The sequence below is a fragment of the Dermochelys coriacea genome, chromosome 6 (assembly GCF_009764565.3).
Source record: "Dermochelys coriacea isolate rDerCor1 chromosome 6, rDerCor1.pri.v4, whole genome shotgun sequence".
Classification (NCBI taxonomy): Eukaryota; Metazoa; Chordata; order Testudines; family Dermochelyidae; genus Dermochelys; species Dermochelys coriacea.
In genome coordinates, this window is record NC_050073.1 from 108,484,394 (window position 1) to 108,503,968 (window position 19,575).

Genomic DNA, 19,575 nt, shown 5'->3' on the forward strand with positions numbered 1-19,575 from the left:
TCTGTCCCAAGCTATTTCTTTTCTCCTGTGGTGTCCCTGTTCAACCTCTCCAGTGCTCCCATAATGCCAGTCTTTTCCCTCCTTCAGTCCCCTATGCATAGAATGCCCTTCCCAAGCCAGTTTGCCAAGCCAACATCCTCTTTATTCAAATCCCTTCTACATTCATACAGCACAGAATTGCACGTCCTGGGTGAAATCCTGGCCCTGTTGAAGTCAATGGAAGTTTTGCCATTGACTACAATGGGGTCAGGATTTCACCCCCTGTATTTTAGCTACCTTTTCTTCCCTCTGCCCTTGCTTGTTTGTCTCATTCACCTGACACGTCTTGTCTTAAATGGCAAATTCTTTGGGGTGGGGACTGTCATTAACTATGTTTGTACAGCACCTAGCACAAAAGGACCCAACCTGATTGAGGCCCCTAGATGCTACCAAAACATAAATGTTAAATAAAATAGGAAAAAATGCTTCTTTTACAATGGTCACAAAATGTGGATTTTCTAGCAGAGTAAAAAAAACCAAACCCTTCCCCCAAAACCCCAACTATGAACTTTAATGGAAGCATCAAGAAATGTACATGCCTTTCTGAGGAAGATCATTGTTGCCATTTCTCTTCCTGGCTCATTTCCTCTCCCGATCAGTTTAAATAGCCTGCTCTTCAGGGAAGAGCCTGTGTCTTTGTTTCTGTGAAGCACCCAGCATGCATGTGGGTGCTCAAAAAGAAATAAATACCATTAAAAAAAAGCCAAGTTGTAACACATGCCCCCAAGTGCTGCTAGTTGCAATGCTAAGAGATGGACATTAAATCATTCACTGGTAATCATTTCTTCTAAAGACAACAAAAAAAAGGGGGGGTGGGAGGAGAGAAGAGAAAAAGGCAGACTGAGAACACGTGACATTTCTTTGAACAGCACATTCTGAGTTCAAAATCCTACAGAGCAGCCAAGCCACAAGCCAGCATTCATTCCCCTGATGAAAAAACTCAGTTGAAAGTGGATTCCAAGCTGTAGAGGCCCCGAAAAATTGGAAATGTGAACTGTCGCTCTTTCTGGCAAACACCGGGCTATAGACAATCAAGAGCTATTCACTGACTGGTGGGTAGCACAAATGTCACACTCCTTCTATTATGTGCTAGCCCCACAGCACTGGGGTCAGGGATTTGTTAGCGACAGGAGTTATTGCAAGAAGAGGGGGTTCAGCAGCTGAAGGATTTGCAACTTGCCAAAGCTCAGCAGCCAGGAGGCCTTGCCATTATTTACAGTCAAATCCTGTGCACACTGAAGTCAATGGGGAATTTGGCCATTAACTTCAATGGGAGCAGAACTGATCTCTCAAAGCTATTAAACTCTGTGCCATTCCCCATTCCCTCAGCTGGCATGGAACTGCCAAACCCCGGGATCAATCCAATGTTGCTAAAGTCAAAAGAAAGACTCTCATTGACTTCAATGAGAAGTGAATCAGGCCCCCTCTTTCCAATTGCCCTAGAACAAATGTGCCTCATCATTGCTTAAAGCTTTGGATGAATTCACAGTCTAATCAGTATAGTCAGTTTGTGGGCTGTGCTATATATTGCAGCTGGGTGAGGGCCATGTTCTGCTGGCTAATTTAGAGCTGTTTATGGTTCTGGGAAGATCCAGAAGAGAGGCTAGACAAAAGGATGATGCAAAGCCAATTCTTTTTTGGTGCCCTCATTTTTTTTTCCTCCACTGCTCTAGCCTTTTCTTTTTGTGGGGAGTGGCCTGGCCTCCCTCATACACATTGAGCCCCAAGTCCTCTTCTCCCTTTCCCCTGCTGGAGAGGGGAGGCCATGGGCAGACTGCAGGCCTATTGCTAGAGAAGATGAGGAGGAGCTTTCCATAAGAGGGAGAAGGGTAGCCAAGAGAAGATGAAGGAATCCAAGTTCACACCCACTCCAGATCCATGTAAGAATCCTGAACAATTTCCTCCCCCGTTCAGGAGGTCCTGGCCATCCTCTCATAGCTTGGCTGTACTTTGGACGATCCCTGTCCCTCTCCTTAAGATTAGAGCCTGCTAGCTCTTCTCCTTGGAGCTGGAGTTGTACTTTAGACAGTTGTAGAGCCTCAGGCAGCTTCTCCTCCAGCTAGCCCTTTTCCCAATCAGTCCTTCCATCCCCAGGTTGGGAGAGTTAACACAGGCAGCCCTTCCCCTGTTGCTTTCTTCTCCCTACAACATTTACAGACATCTACCCTACTATAAAGGAGGCAGCAGCATTTGGCCCCTAATCCCAGCTCATTCCTTAGTCCTTATTGGCTGGGTGAGAGGAGCCCTGCCCCACCTTCTCTGCAAGGTTTCAAGTCCCAGGTCCTTAAAGATACAGTAACAGAATTCCCTCGAAATACCACTTCTTCTTAGGACCCATTTCCTCTCTTCTCGTATCTCCTCAGGCTTTATGTATCAAATCACCCCATACTTTTCAAGGGCTGTGCCACATGTTGGGGAGGACTACATGTCCTACAGTACAGCCTACTGTCTTTGTTCCTAGATCTATACTTTTACATTAGCTGTATTAAAAATGCATATTGCTTGCTTGCACCCAAATGCAGGGCTGCCAGAATAGGGCAGGGGGGCCAGGGCCCTCCCACTTTTTGAAAGGGAATGGGTCTGCTCTGTCCACTTTTCAGCAGAGGTCCCTCCCCTATCCCTCCTGGCCAGGCTGGCAGCTGGGGCCATTGCCCAGGCAGCTGTGGGGTATCGCAGACCCTCCACCTGCCCAGGGTGAGGGGGTCGAGAGCACACCCCAGCACATGTCACCGTTCCATGGGCCCTCACCCCTGCACCCAGAGCGGGAGGATCTGTGGCTCCCCCAGCTGCCCGCCCGCTGCTCTTACTTGGACTCGGCTCTGGCTGGAGGGGGCCGCAGCCCGGCCATGGTAAAAGCTGCATGGGCCGCAGCACCACAGACCCGCCACCTGCCCTGGGTGGGGAGCCCACAGGGAGGGGACACAGGCTGGGGGCTGCTCTTGACCCCCTCACCCAGGCAGGGAGGAACTGCGGCGCAGCTCTCCACGTGGCTCTTACCATGGCCAGGCTGTGGCCCCCCAGTCAGAGCCAGGTCCAGTTGAGGTAAGAGCCACACACGGGCAGCTCTGGGGAAGAGGTAGGGCAGAAGAGGAGGGGTTGGGGCAGGAGGCTTTGACACCTGGCCCCCCACTTTTCGGCAAGCTCTGCTACCCTTGCCCAGTTTACCAAGCAATCTAAAGGACTCAATCAGTGACTATCCTTTGCATTATTTACCATTCCCCCAAATTTCTCTATCTGCAAACTTCATCAATGAGGATTTTACGTTTTCTTACAGGTCATTCTTAAAAAAGTTAACAGTATAGGGCCAAGAACCGATCCCTGTGGGACCCCGCTAGAAACACACCCACTTGATAATGATTCTCCATTTACAATTACATTTTTATATCAGTTAGCCAATTTTTAGTCCATTTAATGTGTGCCATGTTAATTTTATATTATTCTAGTTTGTTAATCAAAATGTCTTATGGTACCAAGTTAAATGCTTTACAGAATAAATCTAGTATCACATTAAAGGTAATAGTGTTAACAACTAAACTTGTAATCTCATCCAAAAAAAAAAATCCCAATAGAGTTATATAGCTGCCAAGTTTTCTTCAGCTCCATGTCACATTTTATGCAAATTATTTAATAAGACAATTTGCATAATCTCAGATAACTTGCATATAAACATCATTTGTAAAGCTGTGTGGGTGTACTGCTAGTGAAACATGTCTGCCTACTTGATCTCCTGTGACAAGGAGTCACTGATTTCCCACTCAGGGTTCCACTGAACTCAGAGTAGATGTGGGGAAGCAGGACCTTCCTTGCACCCCTCAAGTTAGAGGAGAGGGTTTGAGGGGAACTAGAGGGGAATGCAAAGGTATCTGAGAGCCCAAGAGGGTGCCATTGCTGAGTGGAAAGGAGGCAGGAGAGTTACTAGAGGGATTAGTAGGGGGTATGGCTATAGGGTGGCATTAGGTAGGTCCCCCATCAGACCTTCTCCCTACCCTGCCCCCTTTAGTTCTTCTCCCATTCTGTTTCCCTCAATAGCCTCCCTCACTAGCACCTGCTTCTCATTCTGTCTCTGTTACCCCCTCTCAGTGCTGGTCCCCATTAACTCCTAATGCTAACAACAGCTCTTGATCCCCTCCTATGTCCCCCTCCCTGGCTAGTTCTCCCTATTAGCCCCTCACTTACCCTGCATGTGGGGCACTGACCCCCATGGACACCTCCTCTTTCCCTCTCCGCTGCACCATGTGGGCTGGGAACTGGCCAGGGACAGAGGCAGAGAAACTACCAGACTGCTTTCAGTGGCTCTGAGGATCAACGTGCTGCTCCCCCCAAACCCATATGAATGTGTGGAGCTGTCTGGGCTTTGGAGTACACAAGGGGCCCTTATAGATGTGCATGTCACACAAGCTGCCTGGCACTGACAGATCTGAAGTTAACAAGCTGCACCTGCCACACTGAGTCAACAACATCTCCCCCCTGAGTTCCAACACCTGCTAACAGGGTAGGACAAGAGGAGAGTACTGCTACCCACTCATGGTTTGGCTCACTGCATCCTGATGTAGTAACAGTGTCTGCATTTAGCTCTCTGCATCGTGAGCGCTGTGGTGTGTTGTTCTCGCCAGCTCCATCCCTGCATTCAGGCTAATTTTGGTGCTGTCAGTTCTTACTAGTCTCAAAAGGACTGAAACCAACAAGGCACAGGGATGATTGAGTGAAGAGTTCACTTGATTTAGCACCAACTTCTAGCTGTCACAGTCAAGGTTTGGGCCATCACAGCCCGGTGCACTAGCCCTTGATTGGCTTGATTTTACCAACTCATTCACTGACAGCTTTCCTCAACTCTCCTATTGCCACCCTTCCTTAACCTTCTCCTCAGGTCCCTCTGGCACTGGTGTTACTGGCAGATTCCCATTGTTATCTAAACTTCAACAAGCATGATGCTGATCTTATCACATGTCAAACCGTCGCCCAAATTCAGGCCCCGGGGTGTGTGTGTAGAACGCCCACCAGTTTGTATCTGAGAATCCAGCAGGAGCGTGACAGGATACCGGGGCCCTGGCAATGTGGGGAGAAGCTTCTAGAAGAGCATGGCCATTAGTGGGGATGAAGAGGCTAAATGGCAGGGAATGCATTCCTCAGACTGTATAGGCAGGAAGTGCAGTCTGAAACCTCCACTACTTGATAGCTGGAAATCTGGGCCCACTTAAGGGAACTGTTGATTTTAAACCTTTCCTGTGACCTGCCAGTGTCATTTCTGCAGCTGAACCAAGCAATAATTGGCAGTGCTCAAATCTGCATGAATGCTGGGACAGAGCTGGTGAGAAGAACAGTACTCTAGAGAGATGATGGAAGAAAGAGCCGAGACTAGGGCCATACAAGCATTTCACTCATTATAAGCTTGACTTACTTCTATTATTTAGTGCTGTTACTCCTCACAGTATCTATTCTGTAACTCAAAGCAGAGAGGCCAATATAACAGTATATTAGAGACCAATGACCAGATTTTGCCTGGCACCATTGTGGGTGCACAAGAGGTAAGGGCTCAAGAAGACCTCAACTTCCCTCTGACCCTCATGCAGCATTCAAACGCAACTGCTGTCCCTGTCCTCCTCCAAACTCAGGGTCTGCTCCTTCCTAATGCTTCCAAGGGTGCAAAGCACCCCAATGGGTGCAGGGATGAGGTGAGGCCATCGCAGAGCTGGATGAGTGCAAAGTGGGGTTGCCACTTTTGGTTGGACATATTCCTGGAGGTTTCATCACAACATAATCCCTAATTAAAGATTAATCTTTAATTCCTGGAGACTCAAGGACAACCCTGGAGGGTTGGAAACCCTAGATGAGGAATGGTGCAACAGGCTTGCTTCCTGACATGATTTGACTGGTTTTGAGGAGGAACTTGTCTAAACCTGAGTCTCTTCCAGAGGCACAGCTCCTCATTGGCCCCAGCTGAAAATAATTTGTAGCTCAAAACATAGCATAGTTCAACCCAAATTTGCAAAGCTGGAGGGACACAGAAATATGCCTTCCTACGGAGCTCTCCTGCTGACCCAACAACACCTGGTTTTACATGAACATTTTTCTGAAACAAAGACCTTGTTTCTTCACCCCATGAGAGAGACTCCAGGCCAAATCCTGTCTTGTGTCTGAGAGCAGAATTGGATTCAGTTTTTTTCCTAGGCAGCATCCTTGCAATAGTTAAAGTATGAGCTCCTCACTGGAGACTTATTTTTTTTTTACATTAAATACAGTTCATTTGCGTGTCCAAGTGAATGGAGGTCAAGTTGGCCTTTCCCCTAGGGAGGCTCAGACAGCCTTCTGGATTCTCAACCAGTGAAAGAGAAGACAATTTCCTTCAGTTTCTATGCAGTGTATTCCTATTTAAAGGCCAGATTATGCCCTGACTGTGAAAGACCCTTGATTTGAGTGGGGTGTATAGCAGGTTGCTCAAGAAAGACTTTTCTCTGATGTGGCCTTTTTATGTTTGCAAAAGGCTGGAGTCAGTTGAGACATGCACAGCTGTTGTTAAGTTTCCTAACAAAGTGACATGTAAACAGTGTGGACAGCACAAAACGAAGCCTATATTTTCCACTTCATTGATACCCTTTGCACCACCACCACAATTTGCTCTTCTGAAAGCTCTGGATGGAGTGTGCCAGGTGCAGGGGTGGTCCGACATGCTGGTTGTTCTCTAAATAGAGAAGTGAGCCTATTCAATGAGAGAGTGGGAAGCAGAAATATAGCAAAATGGCATCTTCTCTGTGAGCTTGCAGTACCTCTCAGTAACTATTGTTTTTGAAAGAAAAAAAAACATCACATATATTGGACTGCTAGGTGAATGTTCTGCAGTACAACACCTCATAGCTTCTTCTTCATATACTGTGTATCACATTGTCACAAAATCTTGTGGAGTGAGCTCCTATGCTCAGGGTCTACCTGATTGCCATACATGGGGACAGGAAGGAATTTTCCCCCAGGTCAGACTGGCAGTGACTTTGGGGAGTTCCACCTTCCTCTGCAGCGTGGGATGCAGGTCACTTGCCAGGTCACTGAGTGAATCTCACTTAATCATTTTCCTGCCGTTGCTAGGGCCTCAGGCACTGTTGCAACTTGCTTCCTCCTGTTTTCTGCCTGTGGCATGTAATAGCAGAGGCTCCTGGGGATTGTATTGCTTTGGTCTCATTTCACCTGTTGAGTTAGTGGGTGGGTTCTATATGGTGGCGGTGACCTGTGATATACAGGAGGTCAGGCTAGATGATCGGGTGATCCTTTCTGATCTTAACCATTCTGACTGAGTATCTCAAGTAGAAAATGAGATAGCACTGAAATAAATTAGACTAGAACAGTGGTCCCCAGACTGTGGGGCATAGCCCCCCTACAGGAGAGCAGAGGAATATTCAGGGGGTTCAGTGGGCCACAGACCAGCCCCCATGGGGGGAGGGCCACACTCAGCCCCACTCTGCCCCCAACCCCAGCAGCAGCTCCAGCCCCAGCCTCGATCACCAGCTCCTGGCCAAGTAAAGGTGGGGACGTGACCGAAAAAATTTGGGGACCACCGGCCTTCATGGAATGCATAATGTGTGCCACACTAGTGAGCTGCACTTCAGTGTTATGTACATTTGATTAAAAAATATTTTTTAAAGACCTAGAAACAATACTATTATTAGTAGGCCTAGAAGTTTAATGGAAGTCAGGGCTCCATTGTGTCTGGCACCACATAATAAGAGACAGGAGCTCTAGAACTGCAGGGTCAGGGGGCCATGGTCCTTCCATTTTTTGAAAGCGGACAGACCTGGCCCATCCACTTTTCACCACGGGTCTGCCCCTGCCCGTCCTCTTCCCCACCCCCAAGGCCCAGCCATCCAACCAGGCCAGCAACTGGAGCCTGGTCGGGGAGCGTGGGCAGCTGCAGACCCTCCACCTGCCCAGGGAGGGGGAGCCCCCAAAAGCAGCCCCGGGCCTGTGTCCTCACTCCCAAACCTCCCACACAAAGCAGATGGAGGGTCTGCGACTCCATACATCTGTCTGGGCAGCTCTTACCATGGCCAGGTTGTGGCTCCAAGGCCTGCGCCCTGGCTGGAGCTGGGTCAGGGTAAGAGCTGCACGAGAAGCTCTAGGGAGCCATGGACCCACCACCTGCCCTGCGTAGGGAGCCCAGGAGTTGGGGACATGGGCTAGGAGCTGCTCTCTGTCCCCCCTGCCCTGGGCAGATGGAGGGGCTCAGGCTCCTCAGCCCTGATCCAGCTTGGCTGTGGGTGAGGCCATGAAGGTCCCTGCCCCCCCACTTTTGGGAAGGCTCCACCACCCCTGCTAAGAGAAAGCCCCTATCCCAAAGAGCTTGCAAACTAAACCAGCAAAGGATGGAAGGGGAAAATAGAGGTAAAGACTACCCAAGGTCACACAGCAAGTCAGGAACAGACCCTGGAATAGCCAGTCCCCAACCACTAGACCACACCAGCTCCTTCTCACAATGCCATTTTATTTGTCACAGCATATTTCATTCCAATTGCATCCCAAAATGATATACAGATGTAAATAACAGTTACAGAAGTAAAAAGAAAAGGAGTACTTGTGGCACCTTAGAGACTAACAAATTTATTAGAGCATAAGCTTTCGTGAGCTACAGCTCACTTCATCGGATGCATTTGGTGGAAAAACTGATGAAGTGAGCTGTAGCTCACGAAAGCTTATGCTCTAATAAATTTGTTAGTCTCTAAGGTGCCACAAGTACTCCTTTTCTTTTTGCGAATACAGACTAACATGGCTGCTACTCTGAAACCTAGAATTAAAGTAAAACCTGATGGCACATAGGGAGAGAGAGAGAGATATCTTGGCAAGGAAGGAAATACACATTTTCATGAGATTTGAAGAAAAAAAAAAAAAGTGAAAGAATCCATAAGGTGCAGAGCTGCAGAAAAGCTGTTCCAGGTGGCAGGCGCTATGGCAGCAGCAATGAGATTGTTTGATGTATTGTCGTGCAGGTTAGTGCTTCTTTAGCAGAGAGAGAGGCAGCCTATAGGATAAGCTGGAGCAAGGCCATGGAGCATTTTAAAACAAGGAGAACAAATCTGAACCAGTTCTGGAAATGGATGAGGAGATAGCAGCGTTGTCCGAGCATGGACTATGAAGTAGAAGGAAGGCAGAAGCCTTCTGCACATGCTGCAGTCTAGAGCACTGGCACTTTGGTGAGACCTTATAAAGAGAGAGTTGTGAAAGTCAAGGCCTCAGGATAAAGAGGAGATGAGGATTGAAGCAGGAGTACACCAGGGACAGCGGCAATAGGCAGAGCTGATGGGCAGACTGAGCTACAGAAGAGGAAGGAAAACAGAGGAGAAGATACGTTAAAGTTGCAGACGGTGGAAGTGAGTGGGATGTGTATAAGGGAGATGATCCCCCGGCCCAAGAGAAAGCATTTCAGTCTTTAAAATGCTTTGATTAAGGAAGCCGAGCTCGAACCATGTGTTTACTTGGTCAGACAAGCAAAGAGGATGAACACAGAAGAGTCATTTAGGCCTGATCCAATGTCCATTGAAGTCAGTGGAAGGATTCCCATTGACTTTAATGAGCTTTGGATTAGGCCTTAATGGGCTTTGGATCAGTTGCGTATGTACAGTTGTACTGCTAGTGTGCACAGATAACTTCAGAAAAATGTCACAATGATCATGTAGCCTTTTGATAAGAGCCACAAGAGGGAGCTAAAAGTAAATTAAACATTTGTACAGTCATTGCAACATTCTGGAGACGAAAAGAAAGCTTTAGGCAATACTCTTTCTCCTCTGCCTAGTTAGCATGCTAAAGGGGATGCTAAGATCCCAATCCAGCCATTTAGAACAGGCTGCATGCAGCAGCCCACTCTTGTGTTGGAAACTGCAGAATCAGGACCTAACATTTGACAATAAGTTGGAGTGACTAGAAGAGATATTAGGCCAAATGAACTCTGATGTAAACCCACTAGCTTCAGCGGAGCTCCCCATAGAACACCTGTCCCAGAGAGCCAAATTCAGACTTGTTGTAAATGGATGCAGTTCCAATAAAATCTGAATTTGGCCATAACTTATTTTAAGAAAAGTTAAATAAGTGATTAAGTCATAATGATTTAGCATGAAATAAAAGATTGTAGCTATATCTACTGACTTCCTTTGGGTTATACAGCAATGAATTTGGCCCATAATCTTTACTCTCAAAGCTTAAAATGGATATGGGGCACTGATCACTTATATGTTAGTTGGAAATACCCTTCATTCCCCACTTAAAGCCCTTATTCCTGCTCCCATAATACTCAGATTTATCTTCATATTTTAAAGAAATGAGACATCACAATAGAAACAATTTCAGCATTAAGTAGTACAGGTGCGTTTTCATGTTATTAATTTGTGAGATTGGACAGAGACATAAATGTTCCATCAAATTCACAGCATAGCAGCTGGATTGAGTGATGGAAAGAACATGGCACTGTCCAGTGCTTTCTGAGACAGAATTGTTAGGACTATAAGGAGGACCGTTAGTAGGCCATTGAATCCAATCTTTCCCTCTGTGTGTGGATGATGAAGAAATTGTGATGAGTGTGACTTGAGAAGGAATGATGGGTGTGAGATGGTCCCAGATTTCCTGCGCAGATTAAAGCTGCTTTTCGAGAGCACATTAAAACCAATGGGAGTTTCCATTAACTTCACTGGGCGTTAAATTGGAATCCAGGTAATGAGCCCTCAAGAGCCTATCCAGTGAAGAAATTAAGCACATGCTTAAAGCTATGTATATGAATAGTCCCACTGAAATCAGGGGGATTATTCATGTGCTGAAATTAAGCATGTGCTAAAGTGCTTTGTTGAATTACGGCCAGACTGCTTAGCACTTTGCAGGACAGGGTCCTATATGTACAGTAGGTAAGGCTTCTCACTTAGGGCCCAGTCCTGTTCCCACTGAAATCCACAGAAGATTTGTTATTGACATAAATGGCAAGAAGATCATTAGTCATTATGGATCTGATCCTGTAAGGTGCTTAGCCCCTTCTGTGAAATAAGTAGGAGCAGATGGCGCTTAACTCTTTGTAGGATCAAGGACCTGTGGAGATGTTTCCCTCTGCATCTAGGTTGAGCCTGAACTGTTACAAATACAATCTGCATTTTTGAAATGTATTAAAAAAAAATATTCTTATTTGAAGGTAGATATCTGACTTGGCTTTTTCTGCCGAGTGTTGAATCACCCGTATACACGGTACCTTTTGCTAGTAGTCTGCTGCCACTCCCTAACATACAGTGACGGACTGGATAAATGTATCATCATTTTTCAAACCACTGTGAGGCTCTTTATCTCTCTTACTAAGGTTGGATCAATCTAGATAATTCACCCACTACAAAAAATAAATAAATAAATCTCATTACATTGAAAAATATTTTGTAGTCCAGTGGTTGTCAATCTTTTTTCATTTGCAAACCCCTAAAAATATTTAAAATGGTGATATGGACCCCTTTGGAAATCTTGCAGAGTCTGTGGACTCCCAGGGGTCCCTGGACCATGGGTTGAAAAGCGACTGTTGTAGACAAACATAGCAATTTGGATGACTAATTCAGGCCAGCAGGAATGATAGCTGCTGGCTAGAGAAGGCCTGGACACCAATTACTGTTCGCAATCCCTGCTTCCATGGATGGGGATTGGGAGAACACCTGCTATGCATGAATAACTCTCCCTGAGCTAATATGCTTTCATTCGAAGTTGATTAACTCTATACGACATATGGGGTAGTGAGAACAATGTGATTAATTCCTTTATTTCTGCAACCCTCTGATAAACTACATTTATTTTTCACCTTTGACCTCCTCCCTTGCATTCTGCCTAGTAATCCTTCTCAGTCAGGACTGCTGCTAATATTCCAAACACCCCCCCACCCCCAGCAGCCATCAAACAGTTGCCTCTGATTTTCTTTTATAGAGAACCTGCCACAAAAATGTAGGACATGTGAAAGAACAGATTGCAAATTACAGCTGGAGGACCTTTTTGTAATATGTGCACACAGTGTCCAACATCCTGGGGGCCCAATTCTTGATCAGGGACTCTAGGTGTTACCCACAATACGTAATAATTAGTATATATAGGTGTTACCACAATACATAATTAATATATATGCTTGCCTATTCAGTCCTCGATCAATGATAGTTGTAAGGTATATCATCTTGCAGACAATCAGGACTGCAAACACAGGACCAGACTAACCACTTGAAGAAACAAATATAACCATCGGAATCACTAGATATTAGCCCATGTCATGGGATGGGGGTATTAATCTTTATTTCCAGGCTCCAGATACCTGACATGGCTCTGGGTTGCAAAGGTTAATGAGTCAGTGTTTATTCTTACACCAGGCCAATTTGAATTGACTGTGGCTATGGGCTGTGATCTTGTCAGCTCTCCTAAGATGAGCAGGATGAGACTTGGTCTGTGCATGGATGGGAGTCCTTCAAGGAAAACCTGAATCTGCTGCAGAAAATGTTGCTTGTGACTAATCTGGTGGCATTTCTTCCTCCCAATCAGCACAGAATCAATGTGTTAAAGGCTGGAGGGATCACCTGTGGGTGAGATGTAAGACTGAGAAACTGCCCACTAGTGATTGTTAATGATACCATGACACTTTCCACCTGGGTAAGTGTATTGATCCAGGAGTTCTGATCAGATTCCAATTTGACTAACTATGTATAATCCCCTGAAAATTATAAACATTTCATTTACTTGTAACCACATATCCTGTTTCATCCTGTATCCGGTTTAGTTTTTATAGTTCTTTCCCCTTGGACAGTGAAAGTAGAGAAGTCAATTTTACTTTTCTGTTTATAGGCAGCGTTGCTTTCCAATTCCCATGTTTTAGCACAAATATTGTTGTGTTTGGATTTCCAGCACTGTAGCCAAAACTTTAAAAAATTCATTTTACGGGATTCTCTCCTAATGGAGAGAGCCTAATTGGGACCAACACTATTTGCCATAAAAATCAGTAAGAAACCTATTCTTTGTATGTTTGTCAAGTCTTCTAAGCATTCTCTATCCAGTATTAGTTCATATTCATCTAGTTCTTATGGTCCGATATAACAGATTCCCTGATCTAGGCAGACATCCATCTTTTAATTCCTATCCCTTCCCCCACACCATCAGCTGTGAATTTTTTTTTTCTTTCCATGTTTGTACTACACACAATCTTGGTCTTCTGTGTACTCACCCTAAGGGTAAACTCCTTCTCAGAGTTCTCCTCTGACCATTGTTTGAAAATCTCTAAGGGGTTCAGCAATAGTCTCTATCTTGATATCCTTTCTTCTCATTCAAAGTTTCTGAAAATCTTCTCTAGGAATGAGAAAAAAATTACACTGAGATACTGACACTTTTATCTAACTCCCCAATCAACTGGTTTTCCTCATTAACCTTGTCAGGCTTAAATGCCATTGTACTCTTCATGTAGATGTTTCAAGGTAGCTTGTAGTCCTCCCTCTTCCAGTACTTCAAACCATATGTCTATTTACAGGATGTCCTGGGTCTTTTCATATTCTTAGTAAGAAGCTATATTCAGCAGCTTGCTCTATTCATCTCACTTCTTCAGAACTGGAATCATTTTGGATGAGCCAGGATTGAAGAAATAATTTGGTAAACTGCCAGTTGCCATGGTTGATTACAGTTCAGACACTTCTCTGGCCTCTTCACAAGTACTTCAGAGATCAACTTGTATCAGTCTAATAATAAACTGCTGTCTGTCAGGGCTTGTTGCACCCCAGCATGCAGGGAAGTTTGGGGAAAGGAACAAGGGGTTGGGGAAAGGTGCAAGTAGATCTGTAAGTGTTCAGATCCACTGATCATTCTCCACAGTGGAGGTGAAATGTGCCAGCTGCAAGGGTTACTGGAGCCCAGAGGTTGTTCTATCAGTGCTATTCCCTCTTTGCAGGCTGGGGGCAAAGATTCCTTTCCCTCAGGCCGAGGAAGGTCCCTAGAACACAATCTAGAACACTAGGGAGTGAACGCTCAGTTGCCTGATTTGGCCCTAATGGCCTTTGCCTTGTTGGTTTGTCACATCGCTACGTGATGCCCATCTTTTATTGCTCGACAGGTTGGGCATTACAAATTGTCAACTTTTCTTATTTTCAGTCAATTCATCTCCTTTCCCAGTGTTGACCCCTTTGCCTGGAATGACCTCCCAGTCCTAGTTTGCAAAGCCAATATCCTCCCCCTTCATTCAAAACCCATCCCTTCTGCAATGCCTATATAGTGCAGGACATAAGTTACCAATAAAATTCAGTTATTCCCTCCTCTGGAATCCCCAGTGCACCCTGCCTTTAGATTTGTCTTTGAGATTGTATGCTCTGCAGCATAGTTTGAACCAGATCCTCAGCTGGTGCAAATCAAAAGGGTTCAATTCAATATACCAGCTGAGGATCTTGCCTACAGTTTTATCTTTCGGTCTTGAACAGCACAAAATCCATTATTAGTGCTCAACAGCCAACCAGTAAAATAGCAGCATACAGCAGTTGGAACAGTTCTGCTCTCTAGATCAAGAGTCAGTAAAAAGATATGGATTTAAATACAAGCGCAAAAGGCCCTTAAAGTGAATTTTATATCATCCATCAATGGCAGAAACGGTATGACTGAGAAAATTTTTAGGTAGGGACCATATACAATGTTAGCTAACTGATCAAAGTGGCCAGCAGCATGAATCCATTCAGATTAAACAGCATGTGGCTAATATAAAGCTAAAAGCCTGACAGGACAAAAAGACATCAGCCCATCAAAATGTGTTGATTTTCACTTTAGAAAAATAACGTCATACACCAAATATCATTTTTGTGAAAGGTGGGTTGGTTTTCCCGGGCACTAATGCTTGTGTTGAAAAATTTGTCAGTTCTGAAAAACATTTACATTTGAGAGGAAACAACTGTCAGTGGAGACAACAGAGCAATCAGGCCCATCTGGATGGTAATTACTGAGAGTTCAGAAAATATTAAGAGGATAAAACAGCATCTTTGGGGAGAGGACACCCATTCTTCTTTCTCAGATCAACCTGCATATTGGTGGGTTTTCCCCCCTCTTCCTCCTTTTTCTGATTGTGAGTTTGTGATACCCATTAAATATGGTTTCAGAATATGTCTAAGTGGATTTGTCTTGTACTGCAGCGTTACACAGTGTGCTACTGTGGGCGTTACAAATTGCTAAGCAGATTTAAAGTGTTCTTTTGAGTTGCAAACTGCAGAATTTCTGCATATACTGATTATTATTCATATCTTCCAAGACACTCAGGGCCTGATCCTGTAATCTGCTGCACTCCTATTAAAGTCAGTGTTAGGGGAGTTTTGCCTGAGTAAAGTCAGCGTGATTAACTCGCAATTAGTAGAGCTGTAGGGTATAATTCCATGAATCCTGAGAGGTTCATGCACCTCCTCTTGTTTTTAAAAGGGTTCTGGAAAGGGTTTACAAAGACAGACAACATAGATTGCATTTACAATGGCAACATGGCGCAAGACTAAAAATGTTGGACTAAATTGTGCCTTCAAGTGCAGAGATGAGCTATGGGACTTGGTCTCAGTGGAGGTACCTCTAGACATTCTGACTGCACTTGACAGAGGTCAACTGAATGCCTCAGGAGCCACATTTACTGCCCATATAAACCCATCCCCGCCCAGTGCATTGTCTGCGCAGGTGCAAAGGGTGGATGGCTCTGGCCCCACTTCTCAGTCACTCCTCTTTTGAGTCACCTACTACAGGACAGGCCCAACAAAGAAAATAACAGAACACCACTAGCCATCACCTTCAGCCCCCAACTAAAACCTCTCCAACGCATCATCAAGGATCTACAACCTATCCTGAAGACGACCCATCACTCTCGCAGATCTTGGGAGACTGGCCAGTCCTTGCTTACAGACAGCCCCCAAACTTGAAGCAAATACTCACCAGCAACCACACACCACACAACCACTAACCCAGGAACCTATCCTTGCAACAAAGCCCGTTGCCAACTCTGTCCACATATCTATTCAGTGGACACCATCATAGGGCCTAATCACATCAGCCACACTATCAGAGGCTCGTTCACCTGCGCATCTACCAATGTGATATATGCCATCATGTGCCAGCAATGCCCCTCTGCCATGTACATTGGTCAAACTGGACAGTCTCTACGTAAAAGAATAAATGGACACAAATCAGACATCAAGAATTATAACATTCAAAAGCCAATTGGAGAACACTTCAATCTCTCCGGTCACTTGATTACAGACCTGAGAGTGGCTATCCTTCAACAAAAAAACTTCAAAAACAGACTCCATTAGAGACTGCTGAATTGGAATTAATTTGCAAACTGGATACAATTAACTTAGGCTTGAAGAGAGACTGGGAGTGGATGGGTCATTACACAAAGTAAAATTATTTCCATGTTATTGCTCCCCCCCCCACACACACACACACACTGTTCCTCAGATGTTCTTGTTAACTGCTGGAAACGGCCATTGATTACCACCATAAAAGGTTTTCCCCCCTCCCCTTCCCCCCCCTCCTGTTGGTAATAGCTCATCTTAAGTGATCACTCTCCTTACAGTAAAAAGAAAAGGAGTACTTGTGGCACCTTAGAGACTAACAAATTTATTAGAGCATAAGCTTTCGTGAGCTACAGCTCACGATGCATCCGATGAAGTGAGCTGTAGCTCACGAAAGCTTATGCTCTAATAAATTTGTTAATCTCTAAGGTGCCACAAGTACTCCTTTTCTTTTTGCGAATACAGACTAACACGGCTGCTACTATGAAACCTCTCCTTACAGTGTGTATGATAAAACCCATTGTTTCATGTTCTCTGTGTGTGTATATAAATCTCCCCTCTGTATTTTCCACCGAATGCATCCGATGAAGTGAGCTGTAGCTGACGAAAGCTTATGCTCTAATAAATTTGTTAGTCTCTAAGGTGCCACAAGTACTCCTTTTCTTTTTCCTCTTTTGAGGAGTGCCTCTCAGCCATCCACACTATTGCAGATGGCACTACCTGAGCTACCTAGCTAGTCTGATCAATCTCTCTCTAGGTTCTTCTATCATGCCCATCACTGCAGTATCTAAGTGCCTCTCAGACTGATATGGGGTGGGGGGTGTTTGTAACTTTCTCCCCCTTCCCCTGCAGGAAGGAGTAGATTGCTCACTTTGATTCTAGGGTGGGAAATTAGGTTTGTTTTTTGTTGGTTGATTATTCAATTCTGTAAAAAATGGAGGGGAAGCTAATTCAAAGGGATGAGTTTCATGGTTCTTTTGATCTCCAGGGGGAGGGGGTAGAGAGCAAGTTCCATAGTCTTGCTCTGGACCACATGAAAGTTTTGTCTCCTGCACTTATGAGACTCCCCTGCTGGTCAACAGTTTCATTGTTACAGTGGAATACAGCTGTTGTGAAAGGTCATGGCTGCAGAGGAGGAAGCTATGGACAGTTCCATGGAGGGCTTTGAATCATAGAACAAAGACCTTGAACTAGATTCGGAATTGAATGGTAAGCCACTGCAGATAGAGGGGCACTAGCATGTGTTCATGGAAGTCTGTGTTGCTAAGCAGAGAGAATGCTATGCTTTGTACCAACTTAGATTGTGAGGTTTCATTCTTTGAGAGGAGTTCCAATAACTGAGCATGGAAGTCACAGATATGTGGATCCTATGGCCAGGTCTGAGTATGACAGGATGGGATGCAGTTCTCTGGCCAGCCAGGGATGGAAAAGGGTTTTCTCCCCACCTAGGGCTGCATCCAATAGCAGGAGTCTGAAAGAGCCTAAGCTACACCCTTAGGGTATGTCTACATTGCAGTTGGGAGGTGTAACTGCAGCACATAGAGATATCTGAGCTAGCTTTGATTTAGGTAGGTCAACGCTAGCTCAGAGTAATATATATCCAGGGTCCTGGGTGGATGGGGCTAGGTTGTGTCGCCAGCCATGCTGAGGTGGCTTCATGGCTATTGTTACTTGCTAGTTTCTTGGTATTGTTACTCACTATTGTTACTTCCTGCTAGAACAAAGCTAACTGGGGTATGTCTATACCTGCTGCAGCCCCACCTCCCCATTGCACAGTAGACATGGAGTCTGAACTCAGGGTGTGCTAACAGTGGCAGTTGCATACCTGCTGACTCCTGTGTGGGGGCACTGGGGCCAGAGCAGATTCCTGCAGCACCCAGGTCTCCCCCCAGCCCAGCCCAGCATGCCTGCATGGAAGAGAGCCTTGATTTCTACCCAATAATCACTTATTCAGAGAACATGTTGGGTGAAATCTTGGCTCCAGTGAAATCAGTGACAAATCTCCCATTGACTTTAATTGGGCCAGGATTTCATCCATTGTGTCAGCAAACACCTGTGAGTCAAAAATGTAAGCAAAGAAGCAACTTTTAAAAGTTCGCAATTAGTTACTTTTCTACCATATGGGTGTTTAATAATGAAAATTGGGAGCTAGGCCATGTTAGCCCTAATTATAGCTCATTAATATTTATATAGCTTAATCTTTTCTAACCTGGCTATTTTTTGTTGCCATATGATGTGTTTGTGCTGCTGACCTATTCCTTCTAACTCACCTGTGTCTATTCACATTATAGGTTTTTGATCAACCATCACTCTTGTTTTGAAATGCAAGGGATGGGAATGCATCAGAGAGAGGAAACCCAAAGAAATAAGAATACACTGTCTAAAGGAAAACCAAGAGATTTTATGAAAGTCAGTCACCAGATGTCCCCTTAGGAATCAATTGGGACAACCCAACGTAATTTTTACTTGTCATTTCCAATCTAGCTGAGGTCACATGTCCAGAGATAATAGGCCAGTGCGTTACCACTCTCTGCCACCTCACCCTTTTTGTTTGTTTCTAATGACTCTATATTAAATGTACTAGAACTGGCTGGAAGAGAAATAAGGTACATATGACAGGTTTCAAAGTTACATATGGTTGCTGATACAGAGTTAAAACTGAAGTCCCTTTCCTTAACTCTTCTTTTTCTCAAGTCCCTTCTTCAAATACCTATCTTTCAAAAGACCTAGAAACCCTAGACCTCCTTCCAGAGAACTGCTAACAAGTTAGAGGACTGAAAATCCAAAATAAATAATAAATAAAAATTGAGAAGTAATACAATGAATGCTAATGCCACTCTTCAGTCACACTGTACATGGACCACTTAGTTTGTGTGCTCTCTAGGACAGAGAGCTTGTATTTAAACAAGCGTGAAAAGCACTTAGCAAATCATGAACGGTATATAAATAAAAACCAAGAAAGAACAGCTAATATTCACAGCAGAGGGTGGGGAGCCCTGTGGTAGTCTTGAGTTGGTCACATTGAAAGCAAACAGCATATTGGGCTGTATTAATAAGAGCATTGCAAGCAGATAGAGGGAAGTGATTATTGCCCTCTATTTGGCATTGGTGAGGCCACATGTGGAGTATTAAGCCCAGTTTTGGGCCCCCCACTACAGAAAGGATTTGGACAAATTGCAGAGTCCAGTGGAGGGCAACGAAGATGATCAGGGGGCTGGGCATGATTTATGAGGAGAGGCTGAGGGAACTGAGTTTGATCAGTCTGCAGAAG

General features: G+C 44.9%; 1 long non-coding RNA gene across 1 annotated transcript; it reads right to left on the bottom strand.

Annotated features, from left to right (window-relative positions):
* Window positions 1-12,287: 12,287 nt before the first annotated feature.
* On the bottom strand, window positions 12,288-13,543 carry LOC119857993. Its single transcript, XR_005293753.2, has 2 exons — window positions 13,232-13,543; window positions 12,288-12,590 (listed from the first exon to the last, which is right to left on the bottom strand). It is a non-coding gene; the product is annotated as an uncharacterized LOC119857993 (long non-coding RNA).
* Window positions 13,544-19,575: the final 6,032 nt, after the last annotated feature.